Here is a 10263-nt window from a genome sequence, read left to right as displayed (position 1 = left end):
AAATGACACTGACTGTAATTATCCACAGAGAATTTGTTTGCATGTCTCGTTTTGAGGCAAATAAAAATAGCAGAAATAAATTATTTTATCTAAGAGCATTTCCACACACTATAAACAATCTCATACCCTTTAATTACTACAAACACATCAAAATTGCAATGAATGAGTAAGCCAGAACGATGGGATGATCATGGGAACTGGTTTTAATAACATCACTTCAAATTCATTGTAAATTACTGGGAGTGTTTCATTTAGAACTGTGTTATAGGATGATTAAGTGCGATTTGCATAATCTTCCCTAAAAATAAGACTAGAATATGTTAGCAAATGAAAGCACAAAAGCACATTCTAACAAAACATTTAAGAATTAAGTATAGGAGTTAATATTTATCTTATACAATATTTTGGTAAAGACATTTGAAATGATTTTTTCCATTTATTTATTCATCTAGTCACTAAATCATCTATTCATTCAGCAAACATTTTGAACCAATACTCTGCCAAATTTCAGAATGCAAATCCTTTCATAATTGCCAAGACTGAAATTAGTTGTTTTGAAAGAGGTAATCAGTAAACAAGCACCCTTGCCGTTAATCCTGAGAGCCAGCTGCATACTGGCGAGTCCAATGGTGAAGAATGGACGATTTGATTTGCAGTTGAAATGTCAGTGTCTTAGCATACCTATGGAGTGCCTACATGCTGCTAGAGAGAAACCAGAGAGCAACAAAACTATTAACCTTAGCAACGATTCTCAATCTAGGAAGTAATTGTTCTAGTTTCTCAAATGGGATAAATGGTCAACTTCAGACTAATCTGAATCAATCTTAAAAAAAAAATATTCAAACTCTCGAACATTCAAGTATAAAGCAAGACAGTGCCCTCACTATCTCCTCACCTTGCAGGGTTGATCAGAGTCCCAGCTGGTGAATGAAGAAAATTCCCACTATTCTTTCTAAGCTGTCTCCATTGGGCAGAGGTAAGCTAAAAGGCAAATGAAGTAGTCTTGGGAGGAGGCCAGGAAATACCTTGATGTATATATATGTCCATAGACAGCATCACCATCTCCCCAGAGAAGGAGTTTAGAGGCTGACAGTTTTCCAGGCCCTTGCATTGATTTTCAGAAACAGTTGATACTCTAAATGCAATCAAACATGTAGAAGTGCTATAACATTTCGTAAAGTCTAGCAGGTCATTAACTCAACAATCTCTTTAGTTTAATGACTGCCACCATAGTTTTGTGATGAGAATAAATCTCTTGAAACAAACCGTAGTCTTCAAACCAAAAGATTTGGGACTAAGAAGTTATGTATTAAATAAGAAGAGTGTCAAGGATATTTCATGTGTAGCTTCTGGAAACAAAATGTTTGTTTTAAAAATCAGTAGCATAATGACTATCATTTTACCACCCCTGCAGAAACCTTAGGAGAAGAAAAGAAAGTAATTATGGAAAGGAGTTTAAGTTTTATTATATAAAAACATTTAAAAGAGCTAACATAAAAACCCGTAGTCCAAATTTTTATTCATATTAGAAATAATTTTAACCATTTTGGTTGTCTTTTCCTTTATGTATAGTTTTATTTAAAAATAATCACACACATATTAAAGTCTACCAACTAATATTGTACATCATTGATGTTTTATGATAGTATATAGATGTTTTAATACAATTAAACTATTTTATTTTCTCTAAATGTATTTTCTATCATTTAATATTTACTATTAATATTTCAATTATTATGACAAGGTAAAGTTTAGTTTCATTTCTGTTTTTTATCTTCCAGAGAACTTCAGTTGTAAAAGATTTCAATTTTCTTGAAACTTTAGAAAAGACTCTTCTATTCTTTCTTTCACTGCTCTGAACCCCTCAATAAAAATTTCCAATAAATTCTCTGACAGTGCATCTGCTTCGTTTCATCGCTACCAATATCTTCCATGTGTTTCTAATCTTCTCCTTGATCGGATGCTAGCCCTAGCAGTTTTAATATTGCTACAGAACTGCAGTACAGGCCTTTCCCTCTCATGTTGGATTTCCACTATTTCCAGATTTGTCCATTATATACTTCTCATTTTAAGAGAGACTGCTTCTATTGATTTATTTGAAATGACCCTTAGATTTAATACTATAACAAATGAACAAAATAATCAATACATGACTATTTTTCTATTTTATTTCAATTTTCTTTTTCGTTTTCTTTTAAATTCATAAATATTTATTCATTTGAATGATTATTTCATAATGGATAAATATTTAAATATTTATTTATTTCATGTATGTGAGTACACTGTTGCTGTCTTCAGTCACACCAGAAAAGGGCATCAGATCCCCATTACAAATGGTTGTGAGCCTCCATATGGTTTCAAGGAATGAACTCAGGACCTCTGGAAGAGCAGCAGTCAGTGCTCTTAACTGCTGGGCCAGATCTCTCTAGACCTCAATTTTCTTTATTTTTGAGAATGTCATGCCTATCTATATTGAAACATGAACATACAAGCCCTTCCTCCTCATCTGTGTCTCAGTTACACCAAGTGTCCAGAAGCTCCAACTTCATGTTTTCTGTTTTATTGTTGTTGTTATTATTAATAATTCCCTAAATCCAGCTAGTGTTGTATGTATGTATGTAGTATAGGGTCTCTCACTAGATCATGAAAAATCTACCAGTGGCCACATGTTTAAAAAGGCAAATACTTCTCTGAGCAGCCATCAGGTGCAAATAACTCTTCACTAAGGGGGTGGACCTGGAAATTCTGCTCCAACTCAGCCAGAATTTTGATTGGATTGATATCCTGCAGCTATGGGCAGGTAGCTACAGCTCTTGTGAGTTTAGGAGTTCTATAGCAGTGTCAAGACCAGATAAGTGCATGCCATACCATTCCATACCATCATCCTGTACTTACATTTCCCCCTACTTTTTAATGATGTTTTCTAATTAGATATGAAGCCCAATTCACTGTATGAAATTCCATGTTGTAACCCTGGTGAAAACCCCATGGCTGGGAGGCTACTGTCACTTTGCTAAATGGTCATATTGTCAAATTGTCTTCTGTGTGCTTATTTTTCTATCTATAAACATGCACTTGTCTCAGCCTTTGTTTGGGAACAAGTGTTGGCATAAAAGACTATATTTCTGCTTAGAATTTTATGAAGTAGGGGGCTATTAAAAGAAAGAAAAAGTAGCCTAAGTCCTGGAAAACAGGAATTAAAATGTCATTTTTCTGAAGATTAATGGTAACATGACACATATGATACTAAAAAGTGCAGATTGTATAATTAATTGGCATAAGAATTAAATTAAACCACCAACAATAGTGACAGAAAATTAGATTTCTTTCTCATTAAAGAAACCTTTCCTAATGCTCAATGAGATAAAACAAATTCTCAGAAATTGAAGCCAATAAAGTAGCAACTGATCATACTGCTCCAATCTTATCTTGGCATTTAACGATAACCTGTAGTTACTAGAACTGGAAATAAATCTTCAATATTATTTGTAGGCTTGAGATTGATAGCATTTCTGTCAATATTGTGGGAGAAAGCTGTTCATGAAAATGAATGCCCATTTTGGTATCTGAAATCAGTATTTCTGCACTGTGAAAATCACATACATATGGAATGAGTGATGCTGACAAACCTGTAGCAATTTATTTCTTACTTCTTCCCGTAGACCAAAAACCAGAAGCAAGAAACCACAGGAACAATCATATAATAACATTGTAGATTATTCATTTCAGAAGCCTGGTCACCCTACTAACATAAAAAATTATATTAAAATTATCTGATATTAAAGAAATATCTGGACAAAATAAGATATATAGATAAGTTTACAAAACATTGTTGCACTCAAAATTGTCTTTATAAAATGAAAGATACATTCATCATTCCAAGTTAAAAATAGAAACACACATTCTGTTGGAATTGCTTCCGACATTCTGCATCTAATCTTTTCATCAAAAGGAATAACATAGGAGCAACACTGAATGGATTCGGCAGGTTGTGTGTGTGTGTGTGTGTGTGTGTGTGCATGTATGTGTGGGTGTGCAGTATCTGCAATAGTTTTTAATGAGAGAAATTGGGGAGACATGGAAGGATTTGTAGGGAAGGAGGATAAGTAGAAATGATGTTAACAGAGTAGTCATGTATGAAACTCTAAAAAGAAATTAAAAATGTAATTTAAAAAGAAAAAAATATGAGTTATAACACATCAAATAATGAATAATCAATACATTCTATATGCTGTTGGAAAAGTCAAGTTGGCAAGAATAGAAAGGCAACTAGTAGAGGAAAAAGGAATTATAGGCTTAGGAAAATAATTATATTCCAGTCTTCATAATGCTTGTAAATTCAGACAAGGCTCAGTAGTGGAGTGTCGCCACCTCACCGACCAGCGGAAATAAGGAGGCAATCACGAACTCTTCTCCAAGCAGTTTATTCAGGAACCTTGTACTTTTTTTTTCTACCTCTTTCTCTTTCTCTCCTTTCTCTTTCTTCTCTTTCTTCTCTTTCTTCTCTCCCCCAGCCCCCAGCACTTGCGGGCTAAATACTTTCCCTGGTCCCAATCAGCATCGGCTATGCGGCAAATCATAATAGGCTGCGGGAAATCATGCCGGCTTGCATCACAAACTGGAGGCACTCAGCTTTTCCAAATAAGGGCTTGTTTATCACAATGCTTTAGGGTGGCAGCTGCAGCTCTCCACAGTTTATCACAATGCTTTAGGGTGGCAGCTGCGGCTCTCCACAGTGGAGCCTAAAATCACTGGGTGAAAAGCTAATGGAGAATATTCCCAAAGTGTGGAGCTTGATAACTCTAAATGGACAGGAGTGCTATAACAAAGATCTGGTGGTCTCCTTCTAGAAATGTAATCAAACTGCATCGGAATATATGACCAGCTGATGTTAGATACAAACTATAAAATGTGAGGAAATGCCATTTCCAAGTTGTCCATTGTGAATGTGCACTGAGTGATTAACTGATTGGGCACACGTGAATAACTTGTGTGTGGGCATTAAAAAATTACATGAAAAATATCTGATGGGTTGCTTTTCCTTTCTCCTTTATGATTGATTGTACAAGCTTTTGTGCTGTTCTTTGAAGGTGGCAAGCTGAGCACGATACTCTTCCCTCCACCAGACTTTATAGCATGCCTGCTTAAGTGTGGATGTCACAGAGTAGTGCTGGGGATTCATTCACCCGTTTTTGTGGCATTTCTCCAATGCCTTGGGAGAATGTGAGCTTTTTCACACTCCTTGGGAGAACCTCCCACCTGCCTGTCTTGCCCCTTTTCCAGGCTTCAGTACACACACACACACACACACACACACACACACACACACTCACTCACGTACATATGCATGCACGGACACAGAGGTGGGAGTGGCTTGGCCCTTGTTGAGAGACTCTTCCATTTCCAATGTGCAGTGTGAGGCTTAGACAGCATAATTCTGGCAGCTTCTACTTTTCCTGTACTAGAAGTCTTCTTCCAGACTTGAGTTTAGTCTTAACCTGTGCTCCAAATCAACTAAAGATGAAGGATGAAGCTCATCAGCTGTATCAGCTGCCAAGGATAGCTATTCCCATCAATTATACTCTATCTCATTCCTCCTGTTCTCTATGGTATGTTTGACGTAGACCTAGGAAGAGGCTTCAAATGAAAGGAACTGAAGAGATTCACCAACCATCATGGACTGGAACACCAGCCAGGAAAGAAAACCTGCTAAAGTCAAAGTCACTCTAAAAAATATAGTTGCCTTTACTACATATTACTTAGAAAAGGAAATTTTCTCTTTCCTATAATTATTGTGCTTATACTATTATATCATTTTATATATCTATTATATATGCTGATCTAACTCTTAGTTATGGACTTCCAGATATTCTGAGTAAAATTAAATAATGTACTTTGCTTGTATTCCAGTTTTGTGTTAACTTGAACTACATGATTTTTCTATGTGGCTTTATGTTATTAATTTTAGTTGTGACTTTTGGCTACTTCTCCAGATCCAGTCACTCTGTCTCCATTTTGAGCAGGTAGATCCTGACAGGAAGGCTCCAAGTATAATCTTTCAAGGACATTTTACTAGAAACTGGATGAACATTTTCTAGAACAAACAAACTAGTTTATTTACTTTCAAATAATAATGTTTTTAGTTTTTAAAAGTATATTTTAATTTTATATGTATTTTTACCTGTGTATGTATGTATGTGTTAACATATGGATGTGTCTATGCATGTTGACCACATCCATGACTTATACTTATGGAGGTCAGAAGAAAGCAGTAGAATTAGAATTACTACAGATGGTTGTGGGCCACCACATAGGAGATTGGGACTCATGCTTCTCATTTTAAAGAGTCATATGCTTCAGTGAAATTGGAATTATGAAAAAAAATTCCTGCAAAGAAACAGCTGTTATTAGAAATAAATAAAACATGACTGTTTGTACATATTTTTCATAGTTCTTGTTTTCTAGGCTGGTTTTAAATTTAACAAAAATTTAATATTTCCAAATAAGAAATTATTTTGCTTGTAATGATTAATGTACACTTATATAATTACTAAACTCTCTCTCTATATATATGTATATATATATATATTTCATACTTTCATATGGCATGTTTTCATAGTTGTTCTTGTAATCATTAAAGCACAAACATTTTTCTTCTCTTAGTAACATGCATGCTAGACATGGGAAGATACATGATAAAGAAACTAAATGAGGAGAGACTCCTAAGGCTTACTTTTCACTGAAACTTGACAAACTGTGTCTGGGAAGAAAATGCTCTGTAATCACAGGATTTACAAGATTTACAATATAGCAATATGTGAGTATGTCATTTGTTACAAGGAATTCATCCATTTTTACATTATGTTTATACATTATGGCAAATTGTATTTACTTGAGTACTTTTACCACAAGGATATCAAGTACTGTAACTTCACTGTGCTTGCTTTAGAATTTACTGCAGAACAAATGTGTCCAATGTAATTGCCTTTTCAATAATTGTTGATATTGAATTGGTTCCAGAAATTTCAAGTTTTAAAAGTGTGTAAGAATTATTTAAATGTCTGGATCATTTAGGAGGAGTAAGAATGTATCATATGTACAATCACAGAAAGTAAGGGGATAATAAGGGCACATCCCCTATAAAGCAAGTAAAGTTACCATGTTGGAGTAGTTCATTTAGATTTGAAATTAACTTGAATCTCACTTTCAATTGCTCTTCTTAAACATGTACAAACTCATGGCATGAAATGATGTAGACAGTGGGGTCTAAATAGCAGCATCATGAAGCATTGGGGATTAGAAAAAATAAAAAGGTGAGATAAATGCTTATTGACTAATTATCTGACTATTCTTTTTAACAATATCAGTGTAGAGAGAAGGTATAACCCAAGCAAGGAAAGCAAAATTGATTATGAATTCTATTATAAGCCTCCTTTTTGAGACTAGTATGTCTCTTGCTGGGGTGGAAATTACAGTTCTCATTTTTATTATGTGTAATCACAGTAAAAGTGATTACCTTTTCTGAGGAGAGAAAAAGTGAAAGATAAATCACTGAAAAATTGGAGAAGGATAATTCGCTAAGAGTTGGTTAAAAATAATCGACTAAAATATGTTTATGTGAAGTTCAGCAAAGATATTTTTGGAATCTCTCTTCTGTGCGTTGTCAGTTTTATAAAATGATGGTGGTTTGGGCTGAGTCTCTACTATGCATAGATTACTCAGTTCTTATTAAATATTATGGTGCTGATATACTTATATTACCTATCTTATAGATGAACACGCTTAGAAGCAATTTGTTCAAAGTGACACAGGCCATAAACTGGTAATACCATTTTTTATAGTTACAGAATTTATTACATTTATTAGCTCTGAAATGAAAAATTTTCATAGAAAAGAAAGGTATCAGAAAATCTGGTTCTGATTCATAGCAGAGGAGAAAAACTTACAGCATAAAGCATACTTCATTTATGCTGAGACCAGAGGACCAGAGAGCAACTCTGATAGAGACTATGATCAAATTCCCAATAGTTAGAAAGTTGGAGAGATGAGCTCCGATGATGAAAAGGGAAAGGAGGATAAATTGTACACTATCATGAGAAAAAATGAAATCCAGAAAGAATTTGGATGAGGGTAGAGATGATGGAAAAGAAGTATTCCAATGCAATGCTCCAGAAATGGTGGTGGGATGTCAGACTCTTTGCATCTCTGGGATGACTGAAGAAATATTTAAAAGAAACTTAACAGCAAGGAATGTATCAGACTAGAAAAATACATTTTTCTCCCTAAGGATCAAAGAATTCTTGGGCAGTTATCTATGGAAAAGTTTTATTATCAGTCTGGTGCAATGGTCATGGGTCTCATTACAATTTGCTATGTTGTCAAATCAAATGTAATTTGCTTTGCAAGTAGGTTACATTTTCTTTTGCCACAGAGGATGACACATGGCTGATTTCAATTTGGAAATTCAAGGAACTGTTATGGAGGCACCTAATAAAAGCAATAGGAAAAGGTAAGCATAGATAAATATAATTATTTCAATTCATTAATATTTAAGGAGATGATCGTGTAGTGATAAGAAAACATTCAGACTTTTGGAAACCATAAGATCATACACCTTTTCCGCAAATAGTGTGTCAATTATTTTTATTTTCTGTAGCTGAGGACATTTAACTTCTGGGAAAGTGTTTGTGCCTCATAGGGTCAGGATGAAAGCACCAACTTAATAGTGTTGCTTTGAGTGTTATAAATCATGCTGTGCGTAAAATTTCTACAGAGTCTGAATACACATATATTAACCTTTTCTGATCATCTCTGAAATGGTTCAAAATTTTCAGCCTCCAAGTGTTTCTGATATTTAGCTTTCTTTCACGCTACAAATTAGGAAATCTTATTGAAGTCCAGTATGCTAGATTCATTTCTGTTTTGAGGCAAAATATTCCCAGATAAACAGTAACATTGTAGCCAGGCAATGGTGGTGCACACCTTTAATCCCAGCATTTGGGAGACAGAGGCAGTTAGATTTCCGAGTTCTAGGCTAGCCTGGTCTACAGAATGAGTTCCAGGACAGCCAGGGCTACACAGAGAAACCCTGTCCTGAAAAACAAAACAAAACAAAACAAAACAAAAAAACCCACAAAAACAAACAAACAAAAAAACATTGGTTGTAAGTTTATTTGGCTTAAAATTACAAGTTCTAATCCTTTATTTGGAAGAAGTTAATGCAGGAGACTACAATATCATTTCCACAGTCAAGAACAGAGTGTAAGTCAGAATCCCCTCTTGCTTGCTTTGAGCTAGCTCAATTCTCTCTTATACTGTTCAGGACTCTCCAACTTGGGAATGCTGCCACCCAAGGTGAACTGAGACTTTTTCCACAAATAAACAATCAAAACAATTCCAAAAGACATGCTCATGTACACTTATTTTTTTTCAAAACCTACTTTAATAAGGGTTCTTATAAGCTTCAACCTCCCTTATAGCACACTGACGAAAGGTAAGAGAAGGAGATGTCTAATAGGGCAAAGAGTATGAGGACCTGTTTAGAAGTAGTCCTTTTTGGGATGATTCGAATCTTTACTGTCAGCAATTCAGTCCACTAGCAAAGCACTAAACATGAATCAGCAGCAGTTGCTCTATCCAGAAGAAACCATAAGACTCTGGTTGATAGGCACAAGTCTGTTGAAGTGGCAAGAAGCAGCAGGAACACCCCCAGAAGTCTTTTGGTGCATTTCTATCTGCAAAGTCAAGACAAGCAAAGAGAAGAGAAGAAAGCAAGGTGAACCAATGCAAGAGTGTTGTCAGTGAGGACCATCAATGAAGTCCAGTAAATGCCAGCAAGGTGAACCAATACCAATAAGTATACTCCACTGTCTGTTGGGGTATACTTATACTGGTTTGAAACATCCTGTGTCCTTTCACATGTCAGCTCCAGCAAAACATCACATGTCTTTTCACCAGGCAGCTTCCAGAAAAATACCACATGTCTGTTCTCAACAAAATATAAAACAGCTTCTAGAAAAAGATTATATGACACAAATGAGTCTCTAATGAAACCAGAAATTCCCCCTTCAGGCTCAACTTGATAGAGAATAACTCATTACAACTCTCTTCCCAGGTGGTTCTAGGTGATGTCAAGTTGAGAGTTATAACTAGCCAGCACATAGGAAAAGAAAATATTTTACATTGTATGATTTTATGTTAAAGGTCAATGTGTTCTAACTCAATAGATAAATACCTAGGAGAAGCGTACTTCCTTTTTTTTTT

The 10263-nt window shown here is 35.0% G+C and overlaps 2 long non-coding RNA genes across 2 annotated transcripts in view; one reads left to right on the top strand and one right to left on the bottom strand.

Moving 5' to 3' along the window:
* The first annotated feature begins 4718 nt into the window (after window positions 1–4718).
* The window catches only part of LOC116083265, an 11881-nt gene continuing 6336 nt past the window's right edge, over window positions 4719–10263 (top strand). Inside the window, exons 1-3 of the long non-coding RNA XR_004115662.1 lie at window positions 4719–4911; window positions 6664–6817; window positions 8432–8509. This is a non-coding gene — a long non-coding RNA (uncharacterized LOC116083265). The remainder of the gene's footprint in view (window positions 4912–6663; window positions 6818–8431; window positions 8510–10263) is intronic.
* Window positions 8312–10263, bottom strand: part of LOC116083263 — a 92387-nt gene continuing 90435 nt past the window's right edge. The window contains exon 11 of the long non-coding RNA XR_004115659.1: window positions 8312–8487. This is a non-coding gene — a long non-coding RNA (uncharacterized LOC116083263). The remainder of the gene's footprint in view (window positions 8488–10263) is intronic.

Source organism: Mastomys coucha, unplaced genomic scaffold (genome assembly GCF_008632895.1).
Source record: "Mastomys coucha isolate ucsf_1 unplaced genomic scaffold, UCSF_Mcou_1 pScaffold8, whole genome shotgun sequence".
Taxonomy (NCBI): Eukaryota; Metazoa; Chordata; class Mammalia; order Rodentia; family Muridae; genus Mastomys; species Mastomys coucha.
The sequence above is the reverse complement of the archived record's forward strand: the minus strand, read 5'-3'. Positions and strand labels throughout refer to the sequence as shown.